Source organism: Mobula birostris, chromosome 4 (genome assembly GCF_030028105.1).
Source record: "Mobula birostris isolate sMobBir1 chromosome 4, sMobBir1.hap1, whole genome shotgun sequence".
NCBI lineage: Eukaryota > Metazoa > Chordata > Chondrichthyes > Myliobatiformes > Myliobatidae > Mobula > Mobula birostris.
In genome coordinates, this window is record NC_092373.1 from 135,239,463 (window position 1) to 135,266,816 (window position 27,354).

The 27,354-nt window shown below is 41.1% G+C and overlaps 2 protein-coding genes across 11 annotated transcripts in view; one reads left to right on the top strand and one right to left on the bottom strand.

The window, feature by feature from the left end:
* Positions 1–27,354, bottom strand: part of idua (alpha-L-iduronidase) — a 179,303-nt gene that overhangs the window by 111,713 nt on the left and 40,236 nt on the right. The gene's annotated exons all lie outside the window — the stretch shown is intronic.
* slc26a1 (solute carrier family 26 member 1) overlaps positions 1–27,354 on the top strand; it is a 129,336-nt gene that overhangs the window by 73,839 nt on the left and 28,143 nt on the right. For 3 of the 8 annotated variants that reach the window (XM_072256092.1, XM_072256088.1, XM_072256086.1), the window contains exon 1: positions 963–1,126. The exons of 1 other annotated variant lie outside the window; for it this stretch is intronic. The gene's annotated coding sequence lies outside the window, so the exon portion shown is untranslated. Of the gene's footprint in view, positions 1–962; positions 1,127–12,314; positions 12,448–12,759; positions 12,886–27,354 lie in introns of those variants that run through there. 4 more of the 8 variants (XM_072256090.1, XM_072256085.1, XM_072256091.1 and 1 more) reach the window with 2 other exon arrangements.

A 27,354-nucleotide genomic window follows, 5' to 3' on the forward strand; every position in this document is an offset into this window, starting at 1 on the left:
TGATTTGAAGTGCGTTCCTAGCAATGATTCATATGGAACTGTGGCACTTGAAGCACTTCACAAACTAGATAACCTACATATCAGTATCAGTGATTGTCATCTCTCCGAATATAGAAAGAAGCAAAATAATCAATAAACCTTTACCCTACTTTAGTACTTTTCAACAAAGCTACAGAGGTATTGTAAGTGAAGACCTTGGGAAATTCAATCAACTAATTCCCATTATGTAATAGTTTTGCTGTAAAGTTGAGGGTGTGGCAGAGCAGAGTTTATCATATATCAACAAAGATAATCTGCTCAAATATACAACTTCTAAGTTTGTGCTTGATAACAAGCTGTCAGTAACACAGAGGACTGCAATAAATTGTACAATGGGAAATGAAGCACCAGGAGAGACCTTAAAGGTGGTGAAGTTATGTAAATTTCTATTTCATTTTTACTGGACCACAGTGAAGACTACTGCACAAAGTTCTGAGTGCTATGGGAATTGCAAGGGTTCAGAAAGGAATTTACTCCTTTTGTCTCGAAGATAATTATGGATGGACAATAAATACTGGCTTTGCAGCAACACCCATCACTTGAAAATAAACAAGTAAAGGAGTAAATATGGTGCTATAACCGGGAGTCAAAAGGTATCTAATATTTATGGGCAAGAACATTTAATAGCAAAAGACCTTCTTTCATTTATTCAGAATCTAATTGCATAGCAATGAAAGCTAATGAAAACTCCCTGTAAGGATTGAAATTGCAATACACCTTAGAAATGCTGAAATAACCAAACTGTGAAACCACTGCAGAAAAATGCAGTTAATCATTGAAAATCATGACTAATGTCTATTCAAGCAATTTGAGCCCCTTGGGAGGTCGTTGAGAGCACATATTTTAAGGGAACCTCTCACTCAAATTCAATGTTTTACTTTTTGTTAGTTAAATTACAATCCTTCACTTGTTTATAACATTTAGAAGAAGATCTAATATTCAATAGCACCAAAGGATGATCTATAAATACTGCAGAACCATTTAAGTTTTGCATATATTGAGGAAAGCCAATTGTGTTCCCTTCAGATTTGGTGAATTTACCAAAAGTAAAATCAAGACATTAATTGCCATAATCTATATTGTTTAGGTAAGAACCTCTTCTTTATTACCTTAGATTCTTTTCAGCAATGAGAGCAATAATTAAAAAAGGTATTATAGAAATTGTTAGCTAAAATGGAAAATTAAAAGCAGTTTATATGATTAAGAAGAAAAAAAACACCAGAAGTTATGCCAACTAATAACATTACTGAACATAAAGTGGCAAGTCGAGCACTGAAGGACTTCCTAGTAATTGTTACCAGTCAAGAAAGAAACTAATTAAAACATGTTTGAGTAAAAGGTTGCTGTTGACTGTTTTCAGGTGGCACGTCAGAATTCATATACAGTACTTTGTGATTTAGAGACATTCAAGCCACCATTTGTGGTATATATTACAAGCTACTTAATTAATTACTGGAATAGACATCTGAACATATAATTCAATATTAAAGAAAAAAGACAAATAATATGACAAAGTAATTTTGGACAGTCATTTTAATTGATTTTTCTGGACAAATTCTGATTTAAAAGCGAAACATAAAAGAAAGTGTTTATAAAGATGAGAAAAATCTTGGTTATAGACAGAGTTTTAAGAATTTACAATGCAGAAGAAAAAGGTAATGACTGATATCTTCAGGTTAGTAATTTCAAGGCATTTGGTCTGGATAGCTATGGGCAAAGCAGTTTATGGAAAAGCAAAGGAAATTTTAGATATTTTAAGTATGTGAACTGGTAGAGTGCAGGACTAGAGAAGGCAAAGCAAATAGTAAAGGGTACTCATGGAAAGAAGACAACAAGCTTGGTTCCACTGTGCTAAAATTGCCTCTGTACGTTCTTCAACTGCATGGTATTTTTGCTGATGTATTGTGTCCTGAAGAATATATTAATGGAGCTAATGGAGGGTGATTGACAATTTCCTTGCTTTGATATATTAATTTTTTGTTTATAAAACTAAGGATCATGTATGTTTTAATTTGAATAGCAGTGTTATTAATTTGTTTTGCCAAATTCAAGGATTTATGAATGTGAATACTCAAGTTCTTTCCATTCTCGTACCTCCTTCAAAACTGCCTCATTTAGTTACACTGCCTTCCCCCTGTCTCCATTCAAAATGAGTTCAACTTCACTCTATTAAATTTCATCCAGCAAATTTCAATAGTCCCATTCAGTACTTATCTTGTAGTCTGTTGCTATTTTCATTGTCATTTCTTTTATTTTCCAGCTTTATACATCAGTAAATGCCTTTGAAAATCATTCAAAAGTTCAAATATATGTTAAAAGGAACTGTATTCCTAATACCAACCACTGACATATACCAGACTCCATTATTCACAAACATATCTGTTATCTTGGTTTCTCCTTCTTTAACTAATTTTCCTTACACACTGCCAAACCACCTTAATCCCATTCAGTTTGATGTTATTAACAAGCCTATCACATACTTTTACCATTACTTATTCATTATATGTTGGAAAGATAGAAAGTATTTGTTTAGAGCAGAGGATCACTGATAAACAGCAGTACTAAACCTGTGCCATGAGGTTAAACTACGCCCATTCATTCTAGTGTTATCTGGACGTAGTATTTGCTTGCAATGCATATTTTAAGTGCACTGTAATCATTTCCCTTGGAAATGCATAGTTTACAATGATTAATAGCCAGCATTACACAAATATGCTACTAGGAAGTTTAATCATCTGTGATTCTCTGTACAGTATTATTTCACAAATACACATGGTCTGGGCTCGAGGCTTGAATCTTTTCTTCGTAAATCTTAGCAGACCCCAGGCTGCAAAATGGCACTGCACAGAAACAGCTTCCATGGTGATGGGGATACTGTTTTGATTAAATCAAATTAAAGAGACTAGGAGAGAGGAGGTTAGTTCACAACAGGGGGATGGGAACCAGAGCAGAGAGACAAAGGGGTATAAAATGAGGGTAGAAGCAAAACGTAGTAAGGTGAAAAGTAAAAGTGGCAGGCCAGCAAATCCAGAGCAAAAATCAAAAAGGGCCACATTTCAACATAATTGTATAAGGGCTAAGAGTGTTGTAAAAGCGAGCCTGAAGGCTTTGTGTGTCAATGCAAGGAGCATTCGTAACAAGGTGGATGAATTAAAAGCGCAGATTGTCATTAATGAATATGATATAATTGGGATCACAGAGACATGGCTCCAGGGTGACCAAGGATGGGAGCTCAACATTCAGGGATATTCAATATTCAGGAGGGATAGACATGAAAGAAAAGGAGGTGGGGTAGCATTGCTGGTTAGAGAGGAGATTAACGCAATAGAAAGGAAGGACATTAGCCGGGAGGATATGGAATCGATATGGGTAGAGCTGCATAACACTAAGGGGCAGAAAACGCTGGTGGGAGTTGTGTACAGGCCACCTAACAGTAGTAGTGAGGTTTGGGATGGTATTAAACAGGAAATTAGAAATGCATGCAATAAAGGAACAGCAGTTATAATGGGTGACTTCAATCTACATATAGATTGGGTGAACCAAATTGGTAAGGGTGCTGAGGAAGAGGGTTTCTTGGAATGTATGTGGGATGGTTTTCTGAACCAACATATCGAGGAACCAACTAGAGAGCAGGCTATTCTAGACTTGGTATTGAGCAATGATGAAGGGTTAATTAGCAATCTTGTCGTGAGAGGCCCCTTGGGTAAGAGTGACCATAATATGGTGGAATTCTTCATTAAGATGGAGAGTGACATAGTTAATTCAGAAACAAAGGTTCTGAACGTAAAGAAGGGTAACTTCGAAGGTATGAGATGTGAATTAGCTAAGATAGACTGGCAAATGACACTTAAAGGATTGACGGTGGATATGCAATGGCAAGCATTTAAAGATTGCATGGATGAACTACAACAATTGTTCATCCCAGTTTGGCAAAAGAATAAATCAAGGAGGGTAGTGCACCCGTGGCTGACAAGGGAAATTAGGGATAGTATCAATTCCAAAGAAGAAGCATACAAATTAGCCAGAAAAAGTGGCTCACCTGAGGACTGGGAGAAATTCAGAGTCCAGCAGAGGAGGACAAAGGGCTTAATTAGGAAAGGGAAAAAAGATTATGACAGAAAACTGGCAGGGAACATAAAAACTGACTGTAAAAGCTTTTATAGATATATGAAAAGAAAAAGACTGGTTAAGACAAATGTAGGCCCCCTACAGACAGAAACAGGTGAATTGATTATGGGGAGCAAGGACATGGCAGACCAATTGAATAATTACTTTGGTTCTGTCTTCACTAAGGAGGACATAAATAATCTTCCGGAAATAGTAGGGGACCAAAGGTCCAGTGAGATGGAGGAACTGAGGGAAATACATGTTAGTAGGGAAGTGGTGTTAGGTAAAAGGAAGGGATTAAAGGCAGATAAATCCCCGGGGCCAGATGGTCTGCATCCCAGAGCGCTTAAGGAAGTAGCCCAAGAAATAGTGGATGCATTAGTGATAATTTTTCAAAACTCTTTAGATTCTGGACTAGTTCCTGAGGACTGGAGGGTGGCTAATGTAACCTCACTTTTTAAAAAAGGAGGGAGAGAGAAACCAGGGAATTATAGACCGGTTAGCCTAACATCGGTGGTGGGGAAAATACTAGAGCCAGTTATCAAAGATGTGATAACAGCACACTTGGAAAGCGGTGAAATCATCGGACAAAGTCAGCATGGATTTATGAAAGGAAAATCATGTCTGACGAATCTCACAGAATTTTTTGAGGATGTAACTAGTAGAGCGGATAGGGGAGAACCAGTTGATGTGCTATATTTGGATTTTAAAAAGGCTTTTGACAAGGTCTCACACAGGTAATTAGTGTGCAAACTTAAAGCACATGGTATTGGGGGTAAGGTATTGATGTGGATAGAGAATTGGTTGGCAGACAGGAAGCAAAGAGTGGGAATAAACGGGACCTTTTCAGAATGGCAGGCAGTGACTAGTGGGGTACCACAAGGCTCGGTGCTGGGACCCCAGTTGTTTACAATATATATTAATGACTTAGATGAGGGAATTAAATGCAGCATCTCCAAGTTTGCAGATGACACGAAGCTGGGTGGCAGTGTTAGCTGTGAGGAGGATGCTAAGAGGATGCAGGGTGACTTGGATAGGTTAGGTGAGTGGGCAAATTCATGGCAGATGCAATTTAATGTGGATAAATGTGAGGTTATCCACTTTGGTGGCAAAAATAGGAAAACAGATTATTATCTGAATGGTGGCCGATTAGGAAAAGGGGAGGTGCAACCAGACCTGGGTGTCATTATACACCAGTTATTGAAAGTGGGCATGCAGGTACAGCAGGCAGTGAAAAAGGCGAATGATATGCTGGCATTCATAGCAAGAGGATTCAAGTACAGGAGCAGGGAGGTACTACTGCAGTTGTACAAGGCCTTGGTGAGACCACACCTGGAGTATTGTGTGCAGTTTTGGTCCCCTAATCTGAGGAAAGGCATCCTTGCCATAGAGGGAGTACAAAGAAGGTTCACCAGATTGATTCCTGGGATGGCAGGACTTTCATATGATGAAAGACTGGATCGACTACGCTTATACTCATTGGAATTTAGAAGACTGAGGGGGGATCTTATTGAAACATATAAAATCCTAAAGGGGTTGGACAGGCTAGATGCAGGAAGATTGTTCCCGATGATGGGGAAGTCTAGAACGAGGGGTCACAGTTTGAGGAGAAAGGGGAAGCCTTTTAGGACCAAGATTAGGAAAAACTTCTTTAGACAGGGAGTGGTGAATCTGTGGAATTCTCTGCCACAGGAAACAGTTGAGGCCAGTTCATTGGCTATATTTAAGAGGGAGTTAGATATGGCCCTTGTGGCTAAAGGGATCGGGGGTATGGAGGGAAGGCTGGTACAGGGTTCTGAGTTGGATGATAGCCATGATCATACTGAATGGCGGTGCAGGCTCGAAGGGCCAAATGGCCTACTCCTGTACCTATTTTTTATGTTTCTATAATTTCACTTTAATTTTGTTCATGAACTACAGCACCCATTTTACCAAGTCTCCCATTGGTTACAAAATTGATATAGGGTGAGAGCAGCATGTTGCTCCTGTACACGGGGGAATAAAGAGTTGGCTGTTGGTGACATTATTCCTGGTGCAACATTGACCTGATGTCAGCCCTGCTCAGTTTGACAACAAAGATCTGACTTACTAGATATGCTACTTACCAGTAACTTACCTAGCACTTAGCTGCAGTAAGATCTGGTCTCCTTCTTAAGTAAGCCTTGCTAGTTAAGTGAAACTTCAAGATTTGGAGGTTTATTTAAGACTGGTTTACACTTGAGTTTTTGCAGAAAACTGCAGTAACTGATTTATGAGGAGCCATAGGCAAGTCATAGAACAACATTTAGAGGTCTATGGTGTGGGTTAAAGCAACATTTCAACTTTATACTTTTAGCCTTATTTGTTTGATGGCAGACATGAGCTTAGTGGTGGGACTATCTATGGATCTCCAACATCTTATTGGGATCTGAATGAGAGAAGGCAAACTTCCAGGTGGAGGTGGAATGGGTTTGGAACAATATGGGCAAGTCTCAGACCAGGAAGAGATTAGTCATCGAATTTGTACCTGAATGATGACCAGCATCAGCTGATGATCGGGATCTACCACCTGCTTTGACCACAGCTGGAGGGTCAGATTGGCAAGTGGATTTTATTGCCTGAGACTATAACAGAGACTGTGGCAATCAATGTCTTCCTCTCTGAATCTTGGGCTGGGTTGAGCAACAACAACAAAATGCCAAATGAAGAAACCCACAGCTTTTAGGGAGGTGACAGAGCTGAGGCAATCTTCACTCACGTCTCCTCAGATGGACAACAACTTGACAAGGCAGGGTGAAAAGCTGATATTCCAGAGACAATTGTTGCCATGAGGGCTACACCTCAAAGGAAATGTCTGCAGTAGCTCTTCACAAGTCAACAATAATCCTTGATAATACACTGAACGAGACATTAGCATTCAATACAGAATGTTGCATCAAAGTCTTAATCTTGTTTCACTGTGCCCTCTTTCGGTGAGTTATAATGCCAATCAATAAGTGGGAACTTGATAGTAAAGGTTATCCTTTACTTATTTGCCTTCTGATTCTCGTATGGGGTTCATGTACTAAAATAGATTGTGTTCACCTGAAGTTCACAGTGGGGTTAAGAATATCTTTAGTATGATGGACAGGTTACCTCCTTCATCAACAATATCCTGGGCACTTCATTCTCAACTTAGTGGTCAAGGATTCCAGACCAACATCTAAAAATCAGATTACCTGTTCTCACTTACATGCAAAACCTGTGGCATGACTTTCATCAACAGCTACAAAACATTAACAAATCCCTTTTAAGATGTCAAGTTAGCTAACATCCGCAAGTACCAGTTACTCATGACATCAGAAGCTGTGGATATGCACTAAGGCCATAATAACCCCAGTTCAGGTGCTCCTTAAATGCTCAATCCGTGGTGCCCAAAACATGATTGCCTATTAGCAGGACTATCCTGAATCTTTAAAGGGTTTCATACACCATGGAGTTAGAGCATCTAAACCTCAGAAGCTGGCGTGGATGGGTGCGTGTTGTAACAAGATTTTCTCCCTATGGCTGACTTCCGACAGCTCTGACTGTTTGGAGAGACGAAGATTGTAGTCATGGATGAGAGCTGGATCCAGGATGTCTCTTTCAGGCGTCCAGCACCTCTCCTCCTGTCCGAATCCTTCCCAGTCCAGAGATAGGGCCGAACACCTCGAACAGTATGCGAGTCCAAAATTCTTCTCACAGTGAAAACCTGCTCCCCGTCAACAAACTTGGGTGGCGACAGGGTTGATGGTAGTGGGGCTAATGGGCTGGTGTTCACAGGCTTTAAAATGTGGAAAGTGGGAATGATCTTGAGGGCCAGGTTCTTGTGGTCTATCCATACGATAAAAGGGCTGTTGGCTCCCTCGAGCCAGTGACGCCATTCCTCCAGAGCCAATTTGACTGTGAGCAGCCCTCTATTCCCAATGTTGCAATTCACTTCTGTCGGGGATAACTGTCTGGACAAGAATGCACACAGTGCAATTTATTGTCCGAAGGTGTCCATTGAGACAACACTGCACCCACTCTGATGTCCGAGGGATCTACTTCCACGATGAAGGGAAGGTCCGGGTTGGGTGCGACCAAAATGGGAGTTGCCATGAACTGCTGTTTAAGCTCTGTGAAAGCAGCATCCGTCTCAGTAGTCCAAACAAAAGGACCTGTGGATCTCCTAGATAGTGCTGACAGCAGAGCCGCCACTGAGCTGAAGTTTCTGATAAACTTTTGATAAAAGTTGGCAAATCACAGGAATTGTTGGACTTACTTCACACTGGATGGCGGTGGCTAATCTCTGACTGCCTGCGTCTTACTAGGGTATATCTTGAGATTGCCATTAGAGATGAAACCCAAAAAAGAAACAATGGTGATGTGAAATTCAGATTTCTCCAGCTTGGCGTAAAGTCCGTGATCTAGAAGTTTCTTCAGGATATCTCTGGAGTGAGCACTCCGCAAGTCCAGCTTCGAGAATACTCTTGCCCCTTAGAGAATCTCTAAAGCAGTGTATATGAGTGGAAGAGGGTAATGATTCTTCACCATTATACAATTCAGTCCTCTATAATCAATCTAAATTCGCAGACTCCCATCCTTCTGTACGAGGAAGCCAGTGCTGGTTGGAGAGGTGGAGGGCCGAATGAATCCCATGGCAAGAGCGTTCTTTATATACTCTTCCACAGTGCCTCCTCTCTGGGCCTGAGAGCACATATAAACCCTGCAGAGTACACGTACCTGACAGTCGATCTATTGCACAATTGTAGGGTTGGTGCATTGGAAGAGTCAAGGCCTTTCCCTTAATGAAGACCCCTTCCAAATTCTTATAGATGGAAAGGATTTCTACTGGCTTGGATGCTACGTGGACCCCCAAGCCTTCCTCCAAAGGTGACTTCTGGGGCTTTGTCAGTTGTGGGGGTGTTTTGGCAGACCCCAGAGTCTCCCCATAGGTCCTTAAGAGTCTTTAGTGAAAACAGAGGCCAAATCGCAGTCCAAATCCTTGTCTGTCTCCTCAGACAGCAGCAGCAAGGTGTGACAAATGGTTCTTGTGCTCCTGGGACTAGATTCCAAGGATCTCTGTCTTGGAGCCTTCCCCTTAGACAGGAACTGGCAACTGGAACCCTTTGGCTTAGCTGCTAGATTTCCATACTCCTTGAGGATCTCCTTGGCTTGCTTCTGAACTAGAGATCTAGCGCACCCCTCACTGGACAGGGCCAGGACTCACACAGGCCTATTGGCCCTCGAATGTAGGACCGAGTTTCCTGAAGGCTCCAGCTTACCCTGAGCAGAAGTCTGACGCCTTGTTGGCTGTGGGCCTTAGGAGAGTCTGGGGTTCAGAACCAAGACAAAAACAAATCCTCTTACAATGGCTAGACCAAGCAGTGATTGCCCACTCCACAGACGGGCTATGCTGACAGAGCCAAAGGTACCCGACGATCAGGGGTATGAGTGGAGAGTCAATAATGTAGAACTAATGTCTTACACCTGATCTCCTATCCTCATCTGTAAAACCACAGTCTGTTGCTAGGTCTGCCTGAAACCTAGCGGGCGGCCATCCAAGACAGCTCTGGGCAAGAACTGACTCAACTCTTGTAGTCAACAGCAATTCTGCAGATGCTGGAAATTCAAGCAACACACATCAAAGTTGCTGGTGAACGCAGCAGGCCAGGCAGCATCTCTAGGAAGAGGTACAGTCGACGTTTCAGGCCAAGACTCTTTGTCAGGACTAACTGAAGGAAGAGTTAGTAAGAGATTTACTAACTCTTCCTTCAGTTAGTCCTGACGAAGGGTCTCGGCCTGAAACGTCGACTGTACCTCTTCCTAGAGATGCTGCCTGGCCTGCTGCGTCCACCAGAAACTTTGATGTGTGTTGCTCAACTCTTGCAGTGGTATGTTGAGCTGATGGGCAGTCCCGCAGTCCAGGAAATTTCACGCTGTTCCAGAGAGTCCAAAAAAGCATTCACCTCTCATCGGTTCACACCCTAGGAGATCTCCGACCTCAGCGTGACAGCAAAATCTGTGAGGCCGGGGGCTTGTGGCTGCTACTGTCACAGTTCTCCCAACACCAGACCCACTGAACAGTTCTCCCAACACCTGCAGTTTCGGGCATTCGGCTTGCAGGTGACCTGTTTCCCCCCAGTAATGGCAACAAACTGGACTCCAATGTTGGAACCTCTCATCAGTAGAGATTCTTATGCAGCCGATATGCACAGGACACGGGATCCTGAGCATGGTCCGAGATTTGGTGGGGAGAGAGGGGAGGTTGGGGGGTTGGAACTACGATGCATTGAGTCTAGGCTTGGGCTAGCCCTCTTCAACTTTTTGATGTAGTACCACTTACACTCTGCTGGAAGATGATGATCAGAATCTCAAAGTCCTCGGCTGGTTCTCCCAAGGTGAGGGCATCCTTCAGTTCATCTTGGAGACTGTGGTGGTATAGAGACATCAAGGCCTCTCCGTTTCAGCCACTCTCTTGGGTCAAGGTCCAAAATTCAATCGCGTAGTCAGCTGCTGAACTTCCACCCTCTTGAGTCTTCATCAGGTGGTCTGAGGTTTGGCTGGCAGACCTTCCTCATGGCGGCCACGAATTCCTCTGAATCTGAGCAAATCACTGACCTTCGTTCCCAATGCGCGATGGCCCAGGCCAGGGCTCTTCCAGTCAGAAGAGAGGTAACGAAGGCCTCCTTTCCTCACTGCATAGGGAACCGGGGTGCCTGGAGTTCAAATTGGATGAGGAAGCCGCAGCAAGAACCCAGGTGACCACTGAATCTCTCTGGGGTTGGAAGATGGACTGGCTCCACAGAGCAACTGACAGACTCACCCAAGTGACCTTGGCTTCCTCCCTGCAATAGTTGGCAATGGCGACCTGGAGGTCGTTCATCTCCAGGCTCTGTCTTGAAATTTTCTCTCTGTGGCTGGCCACACTGGCGAAAGGCTCCAATACCCCACAGGGTCCATGTTGGTTCAATTGCACTGTGACAAGAGTCCTTGACGAGGATGGCTTGGACCCAAATGCTGGTGTATCCAAACCAAGGAGTGAGCCACGGTTTCAAACTAGATCGAGAATCTGAGCACAAAACAAACGCTAGACGAAATCATGAGTAGGCTTACAATTGAGCACTGAACCTCAGTTCAGGTGCTCCTTAAATGCTCAAACTTTGGCGCACAAAACATGATTGTCAATGAGCAGGACTATCCTGAATCTTTAAAGGGGCCACACCAGCTACCTATCTCTGGGCAGTTAGAGCGTCTAAACTTCGGAAGCTGGCATGGATGAGCACATGTCGCAACAAATGTTGTCCAAAGATGTAAGGTAGTTGAAATAGCCAATTATTAAACGATCTTTCCACCGATGCTGCTTGATGGCTCCTGTATTTTCTATTCCTGTCACATATTTCCTGTATCCATATTGTCTTTCTTAAACAGCTGATTCTGGAGAAGTAGTGGAAAGTTTCAGTCTCTAGGGTACGAAACACAGAAAAGATGGAAGTTGGTTATCTTTGTTTGAGAGAGAACATGTACCATAAACCAGTTTGTGAATGAATAACATGAACAAGTTTCGCTCAACTTAATGCTTGGGAGAGGCCACAGAATTTGTGATAGGGCAAAAGGCAATGGCTTTACTTTTCTCAGAATTACAAGGATAGTTTCTACATAAGCAGTCTGATGGCATTTGCAGTGAATGCTGACCTCAAATGGATGTCGTTACCAATTATATCATGCAAATCAGAAAAAGGTGGTGGCCATGACAGAATTTTTTGAGAATCAGAAATAGCAGGGAGGGAGATAGAACCAAGCCATCATCAAATCTGTGAGAATTATATTCACTTAAGAATCCATAGTTTGATATGTTACATTCAACTATAATAGCAATTCCATAATTTTGAGGTGATAGAAATACATAAAGTCATGGAATATTGGATTCTGTCTCCAAGGATATACCTTTACTACTCCTCCATCTTGATGTATGGGAAGACTTTCCTGCTCCATGACCCTAAGGCATGTGCTGGCAGGCATGAAACTCTCGGTATGGACACACTGGCAATTCAAAAATGAGCCAGACTGAAGCTAATCCACTAATCTTTTTAAATAGATGAGCCAGAAAAGCAATGTTCCATGTAATTGTTGGATCCAATCTGGTAAAAGTGCCAAACCTAGTGATTGTAGTCCTTTGCAATTTCTAGACACAACTGTTAAAAACCAGTATCTTCCTACTGGAGAGCATGATGATTCACCAAAGTCAACGATGGATTAAGGATAGAAAGGAGAGGAAGAAAAGATTTGATACTTGGTACAGGCTGACTAATCAGCTGACAGGTAAGATTAAGTACTCATAGCTCAATTCTTTCACCATCATAGCTGTAAACTATTAATTGTCAAAAAATGTTCCACATCCATTAAAAAAAACAAAGGGACTAGATGGCAAATTCTGCAGTCAGATCAAAAGGGAATTTCAACCAGTTTTATTGGTTGGAAATGAATAAAACATCATACAAATAATGTTAAAAAAAAGACTTGATACTTGCCTAATATGGAAAACCAATAAAGAAATCAACCTATTGTAAGAGCAAACAAATAAAAAGGAGTGGCTGATAACTGCGAGATACACATGAGATGCATAATCATTTAGCCACTCGGAGACTAGTTAGACTGATTGCAGCTTTACTTTATCGCAAATTTCACATATTGTGTTCAAGCAAGAAAATGAGTTGTTCAATCTAGATTTGTCGTCTGAAATGATATAAGTTAATATTGGTAAGTAAATACAAAAAAATACTTTTCAAAAGTACGAGATAACTGTAATAGGCTGTCAGCTTTATGACCAAGTTGGAAAGTTGCTACCCGAAATCATTTCAAGTGCGTAAAGATTTTGAGGTACCTCAATGGCAGTGACAAAAGAAAGCAGAACCCTTAGGTAGTTAAAAAAAAGACGTCTTTTAACTACCTAAGGGTAGCGAGCTAGACGGAGGCAATAACCAGAGATAGAGATGTATGAAATGACCTGAGCTTATTCTTTTTATCAATGTGTAAGTCCAGTGCATGATAGGTGAAAATATCACACGTTCGTTTCATTCTGTGTATTGTGAATAAACAGGAAAACAGTCTGTGTACCACTCGGTAAACACGGTAATGGGAGTACAAGGCTATAGAAATGCAGTAAACTTTCAATCTGGAGTATTATGTTAAATTTTGTTCACTGTTCTTCAGTAAAGATGGAATGGGGAGTGAATATCACTATATGTAAGAAGAATCTAAGAAGAGATTAGATAACTTCAAGCTCTACAGTATAGAATGTACCGATAAATATGGTATGCAAAACATGGAACTAGATGAAGAAATCAATATTGTTTAATAGTAAGCTGGGGTTAATAAGTCCTAAGGCAAAAAAATTGTAAATACCATTAACATTGAAAAGATAATAGAAGCAAGGTTATTAGCTGCTATCATTCTGTGGTGTAACCTATTCTTTTAAGAGATATCTGGCATCAATGATCTGAATACTTTGTCATTGTTATAAGAAAAGGGAAGCTGATTCCGTATCTGCTAATTACTGTGCTTGCACTTGGAGAACTGGTCAGGACACTGCGGCTTCTCAATTGACAGAAGTTTTCATTGTGACAGTGTGAGAAGGTATAAATTAAAAAAAGGTAATAACTAAGAAGATTAGAAAAGGAATTACATACATTGTTATTAAAACGTGGAATTCTAATCTGAAGCTACTTTGATAATTTTGTTTAAAGTAGGAATTAATCTCATGGTAAGTTAAAATGAACTGGCTAGTGGATAGACTAGTCAGCCTTGTGGAGACAATCACCGTCTCATTTCTGCACAGTAACTTTACCACAAGCTGTAATTTATTTTGGCATATGAATAAGTAAATATGGCGATCTTCTCATCTCAGTTTATAATTTGTTGGGATAGAGGTGCAGTACTAGACATTCAGGGGATAGAGTCTAGATACTGTCACAGACAGAATATGGAAGGTGGTGCTACCTGTCTGAGGGTTCAACTTCATAACTTTCATGTTAATGACATTAACGAAGAATTGTATGCTTGCAATATTCGCAGATTATATAAAGTTACTAGAGGCAATTAGTAATGCAGATGAAAGAGTGCCTTAAAAAGACTGTGACTAGTCAAAGCTATCACAGAATAATAAATGGAATTATATCTGCGCAAGTATAAGGCTTTGAACCCAAGACAGCCAAATGTGTACATTTTCTAAATAGTGAGTCACCAGTGATTGCAGAAGAATAAAGTGATATGAGAATCTAAGTTCACAAATTGTTAACAGTCAGTAAACAAGTACAGTATAAAAGGGTTCAAAGATTGTATGTGGAATACAAAGTAAAGTATTAACCCCGCTATGCAGAGTTCTACATTTAGCCTTAACCAACTGATCTCAGGAGCAATATACCGGCCTTGGAAGGAGTAAATGAAGTTTTGGTATAGTGGCATTGAAGCTTAGAGCGTAAAATTATAACCATGGATATAAAGCTTGCAATGTCTTTACATTGTAAAGTAGATTCATCGATGTCAAATGCGGTTCTATAGTGACTCATGGAATTTACAATGGAATTGGTTTATTATGACCACATGTAAGAACGTACAGTGAAAAGCTTGCCTAGCATACTGCTCACACAGATGAAATCATTACACGGTGTACTGAAGTAGAACAAGGTAAACAATAAAAACGCAGAATAATGTGTAACAGCTACAGAGAAAGAAAGAGCAGATAAACAATCAAGTGCAAGATCACAATGAGGTAGATTCTGTGAGAGATTATCATTCCAGGGAACCATTTACAAAGCTGTCCTTGAGCCAAATGGTACATGCTTTCAGGCCTGATGGAAGAGGGGAGAAGAGAAAATGTCTGCGGGGAGTTGGGTCTTTAAAGATGCTGCCTGTTTGACTGAGCAGCGAGAAGTGTAGCCTCCATAGAGGGGAGGCTAGTTTCCAGGATGTGCTGAGCTGCATCCACAACGTTCTGCAGTTCCTTGCGGTCACATACAGAGCAGTCGCCATACCAAATATTTTATTTTGTTAAGGTAGGTGCTGTTGTGAGCATAACACTTTTCAATGCTAAAGGATTTTGAAAAAAGCAAATGCAGTTGGTGAAACAAGGTCTAGGGACATGATATCCTAAAATAAAAGCTAGCTCATTCACAGAGAAAACTAAGAATACCTTTCATACAAAGGATAGCAAACATTTGGAATTTGACCCCAAGAAAGATTGTGAATATTAGTACACATAGAGCTTCTGAGACTGAGACCACTGTCAGCTGGAGGAAATGAAAAATAGATAGAACAGAGGTGGTAATACAGTTGTGGATGCTTTAGGCCAAGTTTGTTTGCCCTACAGAATTGCACAGAGCACCTCCTCACTACTAATATTGATATCCTATCAATGAAGAGAAAAAAATATAAAACTAAGGTGCATTTCAGAACTGATTTAACTGAGGAGTGATCACAGTCCTATCTAGATTGATGATGCTACTTTGCACAATGATCCTTAACTGTGTAGAATCTTTCTCTGATATTTTGTAATGTATTGAAGTAGAATAAGTACAGTTATCATAAATTTTCTTCCTTTTCATCTCTGTTTTCAGCACCATTGCTGCAGGCTTCACTTCTGGAGTAGTATAATTACACTGAATCCAGTTGAGAGCAGAATCTAATCTGTTTTAGATCCGTTCACAAGACAAAAGAGAGAAGAGTTGCAGGGAAAAGGGGAAGGAGGAGTAGTATCCTGATAGTTAACATGGGGTAATATTTGCTAAATACTGCAAGTAGGGATCAAGTAGGCCCCATTTCCTTCCTGGGTCAAGCTTATCCTAATTTACTGCCACATTTGTCCCATGAGCCATCAATATAGTACTTCCTTACCATAAGTCTTTTCTGTTCCTCCCATTCCACTGTTCTTCATTCTCCTGACCAATCTCTAATCTCCCTCTATACCAGCCACACTCCCAAATCCACCCCAATCAACCATGCCTCCTTCCTTTCCAACCTCTCTGGTCCTCCCCAGAGCCAATTTCATATTTCTGTTCATTTCTCCCTCCTTTGCTACATTGCTCCTTCTTGTTGTGATTACATGATAACTTGAAAGTCTTTCAATCCTCAAGTTGAGAGCAACAGATGAAAAGTGTTGATCAGATTCCTGCATAAAGTAGCAGGGCCTAGGGAAGTCCATACTTCTCTGTTACCTTCAGCCCTACCTCTATTCCTGGAATAGTGTATGGGCAACTTTGCCATGCTTACTACTCTTACTACTCTTAAATCTCCTCAAAATCCCAATGAAACTTGGTCACTGTTGTGCTTTCTTTATAGCTGTATTGATTTGTTGGGTCCAAAGTAAATCCTGAGTTATTGACACCCAGGAACTTGAAATTGCTCGCTTTTCTATTTCTGATCCCTTAATGAGAAATGGTGTGTGTTCTCCCGTCTTATCCTTTTTGAAGACCACAATTAATTTTTTGGTCTTGTTGACGTTGAGTGCAAGGTTGTTGCTGCGACACCACTCAACTAGCTGATATACCTTGCTCCTGTATGCCCTCTCATCACCATCTGAAATTCTACCAATATTGGTTGGATCATCAGCAAATTTATCGATAGCATTTGAGCTGTGCCTAGCCACACAATCATGGGTGCAGACAGAGTAGAGCAGTGGGTGAAGCACACATCCCTGTGGTATACCACTGTTGATCGTCAGTGAGGTGGAGATGTTATTTAGGGTCTGTAGGGAGGATTGTGGTCTTCCAGCTAGGAAGTCAAGGATCCAGTTGCAGAGTGAGGTAAAGAGGCCCAGGTTCTGGAGCTTTACAATCAGAACTGTAGGGGTGATGGCGTTAAATGCTGAGCTATAGTCAATAAGCAGCATCCTAATATAGGTATTTGTATTGTTCTGGTGATCCAAGGCCATGTGAAGAGCCAATGAGATTGCACCTGCCCCTTTCACCCTGCAATGCTTCCAACTGATTCAGCTCACAAACAGTCACAGCTCTGAACATTGACTGTGTTTTGGTTTCCACAGACAATGCCTTATTGGCTGAGGGTTTCCACAATTTTTTGCAGGATCTGCAAATTTTTAGATTTATAGTCATAGTCATACTTTATTGATCCCGGGGGAAATTGGTTTTCGTTACAGTTGCACCATAAATAATAAATAGTAATAAAACCATAAATAGTTAAATAGTAATATGTAAATTATGCCAGGAAATAAGTCCAGGACCAGCCTATTGGCTCAGGGTGTCTGACCCTCCAAGGGAGGAGTTGTAAAGTTTGATGGCCACAGGCAGGAATGACTTCCTATGACGCTCTGTGTTGCATCTCAGTGGAATGAGTCTCTGGCTGAATGTACTCCTGTGCCCAACCAGTCCATTATGTAGTGGATGGGAAACATTGTCCAAGATGGCATGCAACTTGGACAGCATCCTCTTTTCAGACACCACCGTCAGAGTCCAGTTCCATCCCCACAACATCACTGGCCTTACGAACGAGTTTGTTGATTCTGTTGGTGTCTGCTACCCTCAGCCTGCTGCCCCAGCACACAACAGCAAACATGATAGCACTGGCCACCACAGACTCGTAGAACATCCTCAGCATCGTCCGGCAGATGTTAAAGAACCTCAGTCTCCTCAGGAAATAGACACGGCTCTGACCCTTCTTGTAGACAGCCTCAGCGTTCTTTGACCAGTCCAGTTTATTGTCAATTCGTATCCCCAGGTATTTGTAATCCTCCACCATGTCCACACTGGACCCCTGGATGGAAACAGGGGTCACTAGTACCTTAGCTGTCCTCAGGTCTACCACCAGCTCCTTAGTCTTTTTCACATTAAGCTGCAGATAATTCTGCTCACAGCATGTGACAAAGTTTCCTACCGTAGCCCTGTACTCAGCCTCATCCCCCTTGCTGATGCATCCAACTATGGCAGTTATCAGAAAACTTCTGAAGATGACAAGACTCTGTGCAGTAGCTGAAGTCCAAGGTGTAAATGGTGAAGAGAAAGGGAGACAAGACAGTCCCCTGTGGAGCCCCAGTGCTGCTGATCACTCTGTCGGACACACAGTGTTGCAAGCACACGTACTGTGGTCTGCCAGTCACAGTCTGCCAATTTCTACTGAATATTATCATCTTTGTGTTTAAATTACTTCATAGTCTTGCAACTTTTCCATCTATGTAATTCCCTCCAACACTAATATTCTTCCTGAGTTTATTCAACTTGGATTGGTAACTTCTTTCCACTGCGAGCTACTGAAATTTCCCTCACCCTACAAAGGTCTTCACTGTTCAGCCTTTCACTGAGATCATCCATAAAGCTTTGGGTGAGCTTTCAGATCCTGGTGCAAATATATAATTCCTTTTTTTAATGCTTGTTATTCTGTAAGCTTTCCTCTAAATTACAATGCTACATGGCCTGATTCCCTTATCATCATTGAATCTAAATTCTGGAACACCCTTTACCAATAGAGCACCTTCATCTCATGGACCACAATAGCTTAAGGAGTCTGCATATGATCACTTTCTTAAGTGAATACTAACGTTTTGACAGCAAAGCCCACATCGCATAAAATTAATTGTAAAAATTAGATTTTGCATGAAGTATCCTGGGCATTTTCTGCAATAAAGGTATGATATAAATTCATTCAAATGGAAGCAAACCTTGTAACTCTTGTTACTTTATATGATTGTAAATTCCAGCCATCAGTAATTGGGCTCTTTCTTGGGTGCTTCTTTTAACCTTAAGACTGAAACCAATTTACGCGGGTTACAAAAGTCAAAATTAACCTTTATGTCTTACATTCTCAGATCACTGAAAAGGTAGCATCTTGTAACTCCAAGATGTGGTGTGAGTAACGACATCTTTCTAAAAATATATACAGTAGAACACAGGAATCTATAGTTTTCTGAGAATACATTAGAAGACTTGATGGGATATATGCAGAAGACAAAAGACATACATATGTAGAAAAAGGTCTTATAGACACACATCACAGTGGCAGTGACAGGAGATAGCTCTTGGTATTGACTGCCACAATTAACCTTCAAAGACCTGGCTGCAATTTTGCACAAAATCTAGGAATTCACACTCGTGATCAATGCTACAGTATAAGCTTCAAATTCTGCATTGAATCAAGGCACCACCTCAGGTAACACTCAGTGCATCAGCTGGAAGCCCATTCTCATGACCAACAACCTCCATCAATCAGATTCACGTTCTACTGCTTTTGTGCTCACCTCACAGCTTTAACGCACATTTGCACATGCAGTGCTGCTGCAAACCTCATTCCCACATCTATCGGCTTCCAGGCACTGCCAAGTATTCAACAATGACAAGCACATTACCACTGTATGCCTCATGATACTCCCATGCTTCACTCTCAATTCCAGAACAAAGTGGGACAGTAATCAGAAGCAAAAGCAGCCAGAGGAAACAGCTTCCATAGAGTGGCTGTTACTCAGGTCATGAATAGTTGCAGAGTGCAAGAAGAGGCCTTATGAACCCTCTCAAGCAGGTATTCAATGTGGCCAAGATGTGATCCAACATTGTATAACACTGTTAACCTTTATTCCCTTAATTAAGATGACAACAAAAGAAAATCTAACAAGTATTGGCTGAAAAACAGTAATTGAATTAGAATCAATTGTAATTTGTAGAAATTCAAATTCTGTAACTCTTAGCACTTCCTGCACTCACAGTTAAATACTCAACAGTAATTTTTACATGATGATTTCTGGTTCTAACCTCCTGGGAATATAGAAATTCTTGAACTCTCTCATTTTCCTTCCATATTTTGAAAACTCCAATCAAATCACCTCTTAAGCAGCTTAATTACAAGGAATATGCCATTGTGTAATTAGAATTTTATCTGCAGAGTCCAGGGTGTATCCTGATAAATCCGGATTGCATTCTATCCAAAGAAAATACATCATTAACAGCAAACACAAAATGTTGGAGGAACTCAGCAGGCCAGGCAGCATCGATGGAAAAAAGTACAGTCAACGTTTCAAGCCAAGACCCCTCAGCAGGACTGGAGAATAAAAGGACGTCTTTTTTCTCCAGTCCTGCAAAGTCTCTCAGCCTGAAACACCAACCGTACTTTGCCACAGATGTTGCCTTTGTGAGTGTTGCTTGGATTTCCAGCATCTGCAGATTTTCTCTTGTTTGTGATATATCATTAACAAAATGTGATGCCTAGTTATGTGATCCAATCAATGATTTTTTTTACTGTACAACTATAAATCAATAAGACATAGGAGGATGATTAGGACATTTGGCCCATTGAGTCTGTTCTGCAATATAGCTTCTACTCATTTATACTGTAGTCCTCTGGACACTGGGGCCAAAGTATTTGGTTCCCCAAGTTACCCCCCAATCTACTAAATCCTTAATTTGGTAACAAGCTTTAGGATGGACATTTGTCAATGCCATTGTAAAATCTAGATTAACTTTATTTATTGGTTCCCTTAGTCTATCATGCTAGTTATATCCTCTAAATAACTTTTATTACATTTGTTCGACACCATTTCACTTAGGCAAAACCCCATGTTGATTTTTCCCAAGCATAATATGATTTTCTAAGTAACACACACAGAAGCTGGAGGAACTCAGAGTTTCAGGCAATCTCTATGGAGGAAAATAGACAGGACTGGAAAGAGGAAAGATGGCCAGTATAAAAAATTGTGGTGAAGGTGTGGAGCAAGAGATGGCAAACAATAGATGGATCCTATTGAAGGCGCTAATCAAGAGGCAGGTGAAGGGGAAGACTAGGAATGACGTAAGAAGCTGGGAGGTGATAGGTGGAAGTAACAAAGGACTAAGGAAGACAGAATCTGACTGGAAGGGACAGTGAACTAGAATAAATGGAAGGTGAAGAGGGGAAAGAGATGGGATGATGGGGACCTGTGAGATAAGTAAAAAAATGGAGCACAGAGGGGAGTAGTTAACATAAGTGAGAGAAATCCATATTGATGACATTAGGTTGGAGACTATCAAGGTAGAATTAGAGCTGCTGTTCTCCTAATCTGCATCTGGCCTCAACTTGGTAGCAGAGGAGGCCGTGGATAGACACGTCAATGTCGGTGTAATTAAGAGGGCTGGCCACCAGGAGCTTGTGGCTGGTGCGGCGGATGGAGCAAAGGTGCTCGACAAAGTGATCCCACAAACTGCAACAGATTTTCTAAGTGTCTTATTACAAGGTCTCTAACAATAGATTTCAACGTTTCATTAATAAATGACATCAAACTAACTGGTCTAAAATTTGTTATTTTCTATTTTACCTTCTTTTTTGGATAATAATTTTATATTTGCTACCTCCCAATCTGCTGGATTCTCTCAGGACTCAGAATGTGTTGAAAAGTCATTCACTATTGAATTTCTTTAATAATATTCATTATTTTAGCTTCTTCACTGATCATTGCGATACCAAATGCATTTATCTTCATTCTAAGGCATCCTCAATAGCCAGCTACTCTGAAGGATTAACATACATTCATTTTAGAATGTTGTATGATTTGTACAACATTTGTTAAGGTGAAATGGTGATTTCTTTCATCCTACTTTTTTCAATTACTTTAATTTCCTATCCTTCAATTTTTTTTCTGTCACATACTGCTAATTTGTAAAAAATATCCCAATTCTCAAGTTTAATAAGCTTCCTGGCAATACCACCAACCTCTTCTTTTAATCTGGCTCTAACCTAACTTCTTTAGTTCATCAGGAGTGGATCTTTATCCACACACCTGTTTTTATTTTCAACTTAATTAGCTTTATTTATATTTATACTATTGCTTCTAACTGAGTTTTGTACTTTACAAACTGAATACAAAAGTCGATATCATATTATAGCCACTCCCCCCCCCCCCCCCCCAGAGAATCCCTTACTTTGAGATTACTGATTAATTGACCATATCTCACATACAGGTCTAAAGTAGATTTTCTCTTTTTGTGATGTATTGAATAGCTGCCAGGAAACAGCTATGAATATATTCTATAAAACCATTCATAAAATTGCTTTTGCCAATTTAGTTTGCCCAATCTGAATGAGGATTAAGTCCTTAGTGCTTACTGCATTAGCTTTCCCAAGAGCTTGTGTTACATTTTCACTAATTCCCTCTTTTCATGTGTGCCAATGTTGAGGGAGGGTCGTAAGCCATTCTAGCTAAAGATTTCTTCTCTTCACTATTGCAAACCTGTATCAATACAATGCAGCTTTTGGTACTATCACCACTGCAATAGGATCACCATTAATCTGCTTTCACTATACTTTACCCTATAGTCTCCTCCAAAACTCACATTACTCCTTACTTCTCCACTTGAATGCGTCTGGCATCTAGTGCTGTATGGATCCTCCCTGTAGCTTTTGTTCTCATTCATAAGGCAGCAGTGTCTCAAATATGTTGGATATTGGTGCTTCTTTTTTTTAAGTAAAGAAATGATGATCTTTCTGCAAGCCTCCAGCTGACATGGCATGGCACACTTCCCCAGAAAGAATGTATAATGACTCCTGCTGCGATACCAGTAAGTGACCTGCATATACACCATGCAGGATCACACTTCAGGTAGACATTGAACGAAATCAATGGCACTCTATGCTAAGGGAAAGCTCACAACTCCTATGGAGCCTGTTGAACTTTGGAAATTGACAATGAAATGAACACAGTACATAGAATATTAAACATTGCAGCATAGCACAGGCTCTTTGGCCTGTGGCATTGTGCCGACCTTTTAACCTATTCTGAGAGCAATCTCACCTTTCCCTCCCACATAGCCCTCCATTTTACTGTCATCCACGTACCTACCTAAGAGTCTCTTAACTGTCCCTAATGTGTCTTCCTCCACCACCACCCTTGTCAGCACATTACACACATCCACCACACTGTGTAAAAAAACTTACCACTGATATCCTCCCTTTACTTTCCTCCGATCATCTTAAAATTATGCCCCCTTGTACTAGCCATTTCTGCCCTGGGAAAAATTCTCTGGCTGTCCACTTGATCTACGCCTCTTATCATCCTGTACAGATTAATGAAGTCCCCTCTCATCCTCCTACACTGCAAAGAGAAAAGCTCTAGCTTGCTAAACGCTTTCCTCAGAAGATGTCTCCAATGCAAACAGTATCCTGGTAAATCACCTCTGCACGCTCTCCAAAGCTTCCATGTTCTTTGTATGATGAGGTGATATCAGATTGCTTAGAGGGACAGAAAGTTTAAAAGAAGTGAGCGGAGGCAGTCAGCACATTTTGCGTGCAACAGTTCCTGAGGAGACACTGGATTGTGCATAATTAGGCACTTGGCAAGCCCAAATAAAAATAAGATAGGTTTAAGTGGAGCAGCCATTTTGTGAGTGGGCCAGTGTTGAGGTAAGGAGCAGAGGTATTGGCTCATTGAGACTTCAGTGAGTAGCGGAGTACGAGGTAGGTAGATTTTTTTTAGTTCGTACTAATGACATGGGGAGGAGGGGTGACGAAGTCATGCAAAGTGAGTTCAGAGAGTTACTTGCTAAGTTAAAGGAAAGGAGCTCCTGTGTTGTGATCTCAGAATTTTACCCATGTCAAATGCTAGTGAGGGCAGAAATAGGAAGATGATACAGTTTAACATGTGGCTAAGGAGATGGTGCAGGAGGGAGGGCTTCAGATGTCTGGATCATTGGGCTCTCTTCCAGGGAAGGTAGGATCTGTACAGAAGGGATGTTTTTCACCTTTACTGGAAGGGGACTAATATCCTAGCAGGAAGGTTTGCTAGTACTGTATGGGGATGGGAACCCGAGCACCAGAACAGATAGTGATGTGGTTGTGGAGAAAAATGTTGTCAAACCTATATACAAAGTCAAGAATCAAAAGGTCATGCATGGCGGGACTAATGTTCTGACTGGCGTATATCTCAATGCAAGGAGTGTTGTAGGAAAGGCAGACGTGCTCAGGGCGTAGATCAGCATGTGGAATTATGACATTGTAGCCATTAGTGAGACTTGGTTGCAGGAAGGGCAGGACTGGCAGCTCAGTGTTCTGGGGTTCTATTGTTTTAGATTTGATAGATAGGGAGCGATGGGGGGGGTGGCAATTACTAGTCAGGGAAAACATTATGGCAGTACTCAGAGGGGACAGACTGGAGGGCACATCTAGTGAGGCTCTTTGGGAAGAACTGAGCAATAAGAAAGGTATGACCACATTAATGTGACTATATTATAGACCACCCAGCAGTCCTCAGGATTTAGAGGAGAAAATTTGTAGAGAGATGGCATACTGTTGCAAGAAACCTAAGGTTGTGATAGGTGATTTTAACTTTCCACATACTGACTGGGACTCCCATAGTGTAAAAAGGGCTAGATGGGAAAATGTTTGTCAAATGTGTTCCAGGAAGTTTCTTTGAACAGTTCATAGAAATTCCAACTAGGGAGATCGTGATACTATTTCTCCTTTTAGGGAATGGGACAGGGCAGGTGACAGAAGTTTGTGTAGGGGAACACTTTCCATCTAGTGATCATAATGCCATTAGTTCCAAGGTAACTATGATAAAAGATAAGTCTTGTCCTTGGACTGAAATTCTAAACTGGAGAAAGGTCAATTTTGATGGAATCAAAGAGCATCTGGCAAGTATGGATTTGGAAAGGTTGTTTTCTGGCAAAGGAGTATTTGGCAAGTGTGAGGCCTTCAAAAGTGAAATTTTTAGAGTACAGAGTTTGTATATTCCTGTCAGAATAAAAGGCATGAGTAACAGGTTTATGGAACGCAGTTTTCGAGAGATATTGAGGCCCTGGTTAAGAAAAAGAAGAAGGTGCATAGCAGGTGTCGGTAGGCAGGGACAAATGAAGTACTCGAGGAATTTCAGAAACACTATCTTCTTATTAAAAATTAAAACAATATCAACAAGGAAATCAGAAGGACCAGAAGAAGACACGAGGTTGCTCTAGCCGACAAGGTGAAGGAGAATCCTAAGGGTTTCTACAGGCATATTAAGAGCAAGGGACATTCTTAGCCATGGGCGAGGTCCCAGAGGATTGGAGGATAGCTAATGTTGTTCTGTTGTTAAGAAAGGCTTTAAGAATAAGCCAGGAATTTCTAGGCCGGTGAGCCTGGCAGCAGTAGTTCAAAGGTTCAATTATTATCAAAGCACGTATCCATACACAACTCTGAAATTTCTATTTCCGATAGCTACGAAACAAAGAAAGAACATGAAAGTCATAGTCAGAAAGTTATTGGAAGATATTCTAAGGGACCAGAAATATAAGGATTTAGATACTTATTACAGAGACTGATTAGGGATAGTGAACATGGCTTTGTGCATGATAAGTCGTGTCTTATGGAGTTTTTTGAGGCAGTTAACTAGAAAGCCAATGAAGGCAGGACAGTGGATGTTGTCTACATGGACTTTAGCAAGTCATTCGACAAGGTCCTGCATGGGAGGGTAGTCAAGAAGGTTCAGTTGCTTGGCATTTAAGATGAGGTAGTAAATTGGATTAGACATTGGCTTCATGGGAGAAGCCAGATAGTGGTGCCTCTCTGACTGGAGGCTTGTGACTAGTGGCGTTCCAGAGAGATTGGTGATAGGTGCATTGTTGTTTGCCATCTATATCAATGATCTGGATGATAATTTGGTAGAAAATTTGCAGGTGACAGCAAGATTGGGGGTGCAGTAGACAGTGAGGAAGACTATCAAAGCTTGCAGCGAGAACTGGACTAGCTAGAAAAACAGGCTGAAAAATTGCTGATGGAATTTGATGCAGACAAGTGTGAGGTGTTGCACTTTTGGAGGACCAACCAGGGTAGGTCTTACAAAGTGAGTGGTAAGGCCTTGAGGAATGCAGTAGAACAGAGGGATCTGGAAATAGAGATCCATAATTCCTTGAAAGTGGCGCCACAGGATTGTAAAGAAAGCGTTTGGCACATTTACCTTCATAAATCAATGTTTTAAGTACAGGAGTTGAGATATTATGTTGAATTTGTATAAGACATCAGTGAGGCCTAATTTGGAGTATTGTGTCCAATTTTGGTCACCTACATACCGGAACGATGTAAATAACAATGAAAGAGTGCAGAGAAAATGTACAAAGATGTTGCTGGGACTTGAGGACCTGAGTTATAAGGAAAGATTGAATAGGTTTGGACTTTATTCCCTAGAACATAGAAGACTGAGGGGAGATTTGATAAAGGTATACAAAATTATGAGCAGTATAGATAGGGTAAATGCAAGCAGACTTTTTCCACTGAGGACGAGTGAGACTACAGCTAGAAGTCATGGGTTAAGGATGAAAGGTGAAATATTTAAGGAAAACTTCTTCGCTCAGAGGGTGGTGAGAGTGTGGAACGAGCTGCCAACACAAATGGTGGAATCTAGTTAGGTACACGGATGGGAGGTCTATGGAGGGCTAAGGTCTAGGTGTAGGTCGATGGGACAAGACAATTTAATGGTTTGGTAAGAAGGGCCTGTTTCTGTGTTGTAGTGCTCTATGACTGTTATGACATTAGGACTAGAACCGAACACAATATTCCAAGTGTGGTCTAACTAAGGTTTTATAGAACTGCAACATTACTTCACGGCTCTTGAACTCAAGTCTTCTGACTAATAAAGACCAACATACCATACACCTTCTTCACAAGCCTATCAGCTTGTGTTTGTACTCTGCTACCTCAACAGAAAGATTAACAATGACATTCTCAGAGCAACAGCCAAGATGAACAATTGCAGGTATCTTCAGCTGGAACATGCTACATAAAAGGTAACGTCTGCAGTGATTGAGGAGGGGCAGAGGCCCTTCCCTCTACAGTCCTGATGAAGGGTTCCGGCCCGAAATGTCGACTGATCTTTTCCACGGATGCTGCCCGACCTGCTGAGTTCCTCCAGCGTGTTGTGAGTGTTGCTTTGACCCCAGCATCTGCAGATTATTTTGTGTTCATATAAATCATGATGCACACCAAAGTGAATGCATGATCTTGGGGAGCAACTACAGTACATATATCACTGCAAATGCCTTGAAGCTAAGTTCATTGACAGCTGGTCTGAAAATTGCAATAAATATTACCAATTACCAAGAAAGCACTATGCAGAATTCAAGCAACACACTGGAAATCAATCAGCAACAAGTCTGTAAGTAATTGGTAAAACTGTGAGATGGGGGTGACTACTCAGAGTGGGGTAGTGTTCGTGCTGCTAAAAGCCTGAACCCTGTGTGTTTGGGAGACATTACTTATTTATTTACTGAGATACAGTGTGGAATAGGCCAT